Source organism: Elephantulus edwardii, unplaced genomic scaffold, assembly GCF_000299155.1.
Source record: "Elephantulus edwardii isolate Elephantulus edwardi_28Jun2011 unplaced genomic scaffold, EleEdw1.0 scaffold00051, whole genome shotgun sequence".
NCBI lineage: Eukaryota > Metazoa > Chordata > Mammalia > Macroscelidea > Macroscelididae > Elephantulus > Elephantulus edwardii.
In genome coordinates this window covers 7,310,899-7,318,124 of record NW_006399801.1, presented here as the reverse complement: position 1 = coordinate 7,318,124, position 7,226 = coordinate 7,310,899, and the positions used below count along the sequence as shown (strand labels likewise).

Below are 7,226 nucleotides of genomic sequence, written 5' to 3'. Positions count from 1 at the left end.
AGGAGGGACAGGTCGTTGGAGAGGGACATCATGTTTGGCAGAGTGGAGGGGAGGCGAAGGAGAGGAAGACCTTTGGTGAGATGGATCGATTCTGTGACTGGAGCGGTGGGAATAAGTGCATTTGAGATGGCTAGGTTGGAACAGGATAGAACAGCATTTAGAGCTCTTGTACATGAGTCGCCATGAGTCACAAGCGACTCGATGGCACATAAACAACAACAACAGCAAAAAGTACATAAATGATTAATTGAAGACACAGTATGCTATGTAAACTTTCACTCAAAAAGCAATAAAAAAATAAAGCCAAAAAGATTTGTGGCCTTGGAAGTCCCATAGAGCTGTTCTATTCCACTTTATAGCATCTCTATAATTTGATAACAGTGGGTTACTTTACCGCACATAACGGTCTGATCCCTTCATGCTTGATAACATGCCTTGTTGTTGTTTTGTGTCTTAGAGACCCTTGAAGAAGACATCTGAGCCCTCTCTTAGCTTATGACATTTTCACAATCTCTGATACACTTGAGTCCACTGCTGAAGTCACTGTGTCAAGCCATCTGGTTGAGGATTTTCTTCTCTTTTGACATCCCGCCACCTTCCCAAGCATGATGTTGCTCGTCAATGAATAGCCCCTCCTAGCACCATGCCCAAAGTATGTGAGATGAAATTTTATCATCTTTGGCTCAAAGGACCACTCTGGCTGCACCTTCTCCAAGATATATATCTGTTCATTCTTTTGGCAGTCCCTTAACATGCCTTAAGTATGTAAAACATATCACCATCCCTACCTCCAAGGAGAATTCTGGCTGTACTTTTCTAAGACAGATTTGTTCATTCTTCTGCCAGTCCATGGTGTATAGTCAATATTCTTCAATAATACCACAAATCAGATACATCATTCTTTGGTCTTCCTTTTCCATTGTTCAACTTTCACCTAAAGATGAGGTAATTGAAAATACCATGGATTGGATCAGAAATGCTTCAGTCTCAACGGTTTATCTTTATTTTATAACACTTTAAAGAGATCTTTTACTGAAAATTTGCCCACTGACATATGTTTGATTTTTGTTTTTCGCCATCTGATTTCGTGAGTGCTGCTTCTGTGTGTGTTGACTGTGGAGCCAAATAAGATGAAATCTCTGATAACTTTAGTATTCTCTCCATTATTCATGATGTTGCTTATTGTTCTAGTTGCAAAAATTTTTGTTTTCATCATGTTGAGATGTAATTCAACTTGGGGACTATTGCCTTTGATCTTCATCGTTCATTGTGTACATGCTTCAATTTCTCTTCACTTTCAGAAAGTAAGGCAGTGTCATCTGCATCTTGCAGATTGTTCATGAGTCTTCCTTCAACCCTGAAGCTGCTTTAGGAGGTTAGGAGCCTAGAGCTCTGAATTCAGGCCTTCGAGAAAAGGTTCTCTTTAATGATCCTGAGGGAAAATCCTGATCTCTTTAAATTTGTTTCTTGTTTTTGTTGTTATGTACCTTCAGGTGACTCATAGCGACCCTATGTATATTAGCTCTGAACACTGCCCTATCCTGAGCCAATCTGACCATCTCCAATAGACCTAAGCCCAAGTTACCTCAGTATAGCAAATTGAGAGAAGAGTGCTGTGCCACTTGGAATGAATATTCCTCCAAAATATAATGACAACCATCTTTTAAATACAAAAGCCCTTCAGAGGTCTTGTTGACTCACAACAAGAGGCTTAAATTAAAAAAAGCAATAAAATATGTTGTTGTTGTTGTTATGTGCCATCAAGTAGCCTGTAATCCATAGCAACCCTATGCACAGAGCTGTGAGCCCTTCCCTGTGCTGAGCCAGTCTCACTAATTCAAACACATCAACCCCCATGGCCCCAGTTACTGTATCAATCCATCTCATCAAGGGTCTTCCTCTACTGCACTGTTCCTCCACCTTCAAGCAAGATGTCCTTCTCCAAGGATTGGCCACATGCCCAAAGTATGTGAGATGGAGCTTCAAAATCCTAGCCTCCAAGGAGAGACTTGAGTTCACCCTCTCCAAAACAGACCTATTTGTTTTCCTGGCAGTCCATGGTATGTTCAAGACTCTTCTTCAGCACCACAACTTCTTCTTCTATCATCCTTAGTCATTGTCCAGCTCTCTGAAGCATAACAAGTAATTACAAAGACCATGAACTGGATTAGGCATCCTTTAGTCTCTAGACGGACATCGTTGTTTTTTTTTAAAGTTATTTTCATTTTATTTGATGACGTATTTATTCTCTAGCCATAAGTTTTTGTTTCTTCAGTTTCTTCTGGGAGATCTTTTTCTTCTGGGCAGGCTTCTCTTCTGGTTTAGGAACAAACTGTTCCTTTTCAGTAAGGATCATCTCAATATGGCAGGGGGAGTTCACGTAGGGGTTAATCCAACCATGAGTCTGTCCGTGCGGTGGCACATCTTGGGAACTTTGTTCACCTGGATATGCTCAATAACCAGAGAATCAACATCTAAACCCTTAAGTTCATCATTACTTTTGGTGTTTTTAAGCATATGGAGCAAAACCTCGGCACTCTTTTTGGGCCACCGACCCTGTGTCCAACCCCACTGATTGGCCTGGGCACACCTACCATCTCCACCATTGTAGTGTTGGAAGGGCACACACTGCTTTTGCAAAGTGACATCTTTCAGATACTTGGAGGCTTTCCAGATATGCATACCCTTGATGGCCTGGGCAGTTTCGCAGGTGTTCTTAAAATGGACCCGGAGATTTGAGCCTCTCAATTTGCATGATTTTGTGGGATTTTCCAGGTCAAGCGAGTAGCAAACCATTTTGAGAGATTACCAGCTGCTGCGCACGGGAAAAGCGACGTCGTTGCTTTTCAGCACTCTGGAGAGGTTCCTTACAGCAGATTTTCCCAATGCAATTCATCTTTTGATTTCCTGACTACTGAGCAAGCTGTAACTGTTAACAACCTCAACCTCTTCTCCATCTATCGTGGTGCTGCCAATTGACCCAGTGGTGAGAAACTCTGTCTTCGTGATGTTGAGCTTCAATTCATATTGAAGACTACAGTCCTTGACCTTAAGCAACAACTTCAGTTCTTCTTCTGTTTTAGCAAGCAAGGTTGTGTCACCTGCATATCATAGATTATTGATGAATCTTCTTTCAATCCTGATGCCACATTCCTCCTCATAAAGTCCTGCTTCCTGAATGATCTGTTCTGCATACAGATTGAAGAGGTATGGGGACAAGATGCATCCCTGACGCACTTTTTTCCTGATTTTGAACCATGCAATGTTTCCTTGTTCTGTTCTGAGGACTGCTTCCAGGTCCAAGTATAGATTTCACATAAGCACAATCAAGTGTTTTGAGATTCCCATTTTCCTCAAGGTTAGCCAGAATTTGGTGTGATCCACATAGTCAATGAAACACAGGTAGATATTCTTCTAGTACTCTGCACTCTGCCAAGATCCATCTGACATTATAATAATGTCTCTCTCTAGTGCCACGACCTCTTCTAAACCCAACCTGTATTTCTAGTAGTTCTCTGTCAATGTACTGTTCCAGTCGTTTCTGTTTAATCTTCAGCAGGATTTTGACAGTGTGTGATATTAGTGATATTGTTTGATAATTTCCTCTATCAGGTCACTCTTTTTTTGAAATGGGAATAAATATGGATCTCTTCCAGTCAGTTAGCCAAGTAGTTGTCCTCCAGATTTCTTGACACAACTTTGTGAGGACATCCATGGCAGCAGCATCTGTTAGTTGAAATACGTCATATGGTCTTCCATCAATTCCTGTGGCTTTATTTTTTCCTCCTTCATAGTCATTGCCTCTTGATCATGTGTTGTTTCTTGAAATTCTTCTGTGTCAGCCAGTTCTTTTTGGTGTAATGACCCTGTACTCTCCTTTCATCTTCTTTTAATGCTTCCTGGATCATTCAATATTCTATAAACATTGGAACTTCCAGCTTGAATTTGTTCTCTAGTTCCTTCAGCTTAAGAAATGCTGAGCAAGTTTGGCCCTTTTGATTTTTCTGACTCCAGCTCCTTTCACATTTCATTATAATATTTTGCCTTGTCTTCCCAAACTGCCATTTGAAATCTTCTATTCAGCTTCTAAACTTCTTGATTTCTTCCCTTTTCTTCTCGGTGTTCTAGTGCAATATTCAGAGTCTCTTTTGGCATCCACTTTGGTCTTTTCTTGTTCTTCCTTCTTTGTAATGACTTTTTGCATTCTTCATGAATGATATTCTTGGTATCTTCCCAGAGCTCATTTGGTCTTAGTTAATTAGTGTTCAAGGTCTCAAACCTATTCCTGAGTTGGTTTTTAAATTCATGGGGGATAGACTCAAGATAAACTTTTTAATTCTGTGGATATGATTTAACTTTTCTTAGCTTTACTTTGAACTTATATGTGAACAGTTGATGATCTGTCCCACAATCAGCATCTAGCCTAGTTTTTACTGTTGATATTGAACTTCTCCAATGATTCCTTCCGCAGATGTAATCAGTCTGATTCCTGTGTATCCCATCAGATGAAATTAATGTGTATTGCCTGTGTTTGTTTCTTATAAAAGGTGTTTACTATGACTAAATCATTGTACAGAATTCTATCATCCTATCCCCACCCTCCTTTCTGTCACCAGGCCCATATTTTATGACTACTGATCCTTGTTAAGCCATTTGCATTTTTAGTAGTTTTTTTCCAACAGGATGGCTCAGACTATTCTCATTTGTAAGGTGGTACAAATTTCCACCTTCTCACAAGCAGTATATAGTGTTTTAGCCCAACTGAGTCTAAGCTCAGTGACTGAAAGCCCCATAGCTCCCATAGTCTGGCTGGTCTCCTGCTAAGCCAAGTCAGGTAGAAGAAACTCCTTTCTTGCTCTTCCTTTCTCCACATCCCATAAAGCCTGCAAATGGCTATTGGCTCATAAGGTGAGTGTTGTACTATGTACTGTGTTCTGGGACAGTTGTGAAGGAACTGAGCTATTAGGGTTTGCTAAGTTTGGTGGCTGTAGAGCTGGTACAAAGAAGTTTCGAGATGAATATATTTAGTTTAAGAGTGACACCTATTCTAATGAGGTCTTACACAGTAGCTTCTTGGGGGGTGTTTATCTCTACTTCTAAAAAGGATTGAGATATTTCTTATTTGAGCAGAATAGATGAACAAAGTGGTGAGGCCACACTTTGGGTTTTAGTTCTGCTGGTTCTTGATTGAGGGAGCTTGGGTAGCATAGTCTATAGGGAGTTGCACTGTTGACCCAAAGTTGGTGTTTCTGTGGTGGTTTGACTCCACCAGTGGCTCTTCTAGAGAAAGGTGGTCAAAGTCCTCCTGTGAAATTTACAATTTACAGCCTCCGAAACTCAGTGGAGGGTCAGCTATGAGTTGGTTCCAACTTGCTAGTAATGAATAGTGTAATTCTCAGTTTAGGTTTCATATTTGGATTTTTCTTCTCCCTGAGAATTTAATCAGGATTTTGCAAAAAAATTGAATTTTTAAAATTACTTTATGCTATCATTTGGGACCACTGCAAAACTGTATTTTTTCCTCTCTTAAATTATAACCTAGGAAAATGCATCATACATCATTGCCCTGTAAAATATATGGTAACATGTCAGGCTATGAACTGAATGGTCAGTGGTTCAAATCTGCCAGTTGCTCCTCAGGAGAAAAGATGGTTAGTCTCTTCCCATAAAGATTTAAAGTCCAGGAAACCTCATGGAAGATTGCTATGGATTCTGTTCAACTTGATGGCAGTGGGTTTCTGGGGAAGCAAAACTTCTCAAAACAATGATAACTTGGATTGTCCTGAAGGCAGAGGTGGTGACAAAGGCTTGTATGGGGGTAGAGGGGAAATTTATCTGGAAAATAACCCCAGGGAATAGTCTGTGCAGAAGAGGGGGAGCAAAACAGAAAGACAAGTCAATACAGGCATGTGTTACTGAGTTCACTGTAACTAGCATGACTGAAACACAATTCCACAAGAACAGACTTGTTTATGAAATGATGCACTGATCTGTCTGCTTGGGGGATGAAAGGGGACACTGATATGGATATTGACTTCTGTTGGCCTTTGGGTGCACCCATAGTTCAACTGCCCCGTCCCTTCCAAAGTGCACAGATATGGGACCCTAAGAGGCACTGTACTGTGGTACTTGTGTGGATGTGGTGCCAATCTGTGTGAACGCAAAGCCTGCATAAAAATGGCTGCATCACCAGTGACCACAGTGAGAAGAGAAACTGTGTGTATGTATATATATATATATATATATATATCTATATTCTGCAGTAAACATGGTGAATGGACTCCAGGTAGCTGCTATTCTACCCCTCATCCTCATCCTCACAGGCATCAATGCCCACTTTCTCATAATCCTTTTCCAGGGCAGCCATAACCTCTCAGTCCTCAGAAAACTCACCCTCTTGCATGCCCTCACCCACATATCAGTGCACAAACACCCTCTTGGCATCTATCAAGTTGCACTTGGGGTCCAGGTGTGCCCAGGCCTCAGTGATGGTGGTCGTGTTGCTCAGCATGCACACAGCTCTCTGTATCTTGGCCAGGTCACCCCTGGGCACCACAGTGGGTGGCTGGTAGGTGATACCAACCTGTGGATACCTGAGGGGCTGGGTTGATGGAAAACTCCAGTTTGGTCTTCTTGCCATAGTCAACAGAGAGCCGCTCCATGAGGAATGAGGTGAAACCAAAGGCAGTGCCCCCTCCAAAGCTGTGGAACACCAGGAAGCTATGTGGACTCGTGCACTGGCCAGACAGCTTGTGGATCTGGCCCAGAGCTGGGTCAATGATCTCCTTGCCAATGGCAGAGTGACGATGAGCGTAGTTGTTAGCAGCATCACCTTTCCCAGTGATGAGCTGCTCTGAATGGAAGAGCTGTCAATATGAGTCATTTCAGAGCTCATCAATTACAGTGGTCTCCAAATCCACAAAAACAGCCTGGGGTATGTGTTTTCCAGCTCCAGTTTCACAGAAGGTTAAAGAGTCATCCCTTCCACCAATGGTTTTGTTACTTGGCATCTGCCCATCAGGCTGAATCCCATGGTCCAGACAGTAGAGTTCCCAGCAGGCATTGCCCATCTGGACACATGCCTGCCCCACACGGACTGAGATGCATTCACGCATGATGAGTCTGGATAGTGGGTCTCACGTAAATTCAGGTGATGAGTCTTAGTGAGAACTTAGGAACTGACATATCTTAAGTGATACACAGAGATGTTAAATAAACTACCCTTC

The 7,226-nt window shown here is 41.8% G+C and overlaps 1 pseudogene; it reads right to left on the bottom strand.

The window, feature by feature from the left end:
• Positions 1–6,539: 6,539 nt before the first annotated feature.
• On the bottom strand, positions 6,540–7,115 carry LOC102875909 (annotated as a pseudogene).
• Positions 7,116–7,226: the final 111 nt, after the last annotated feature.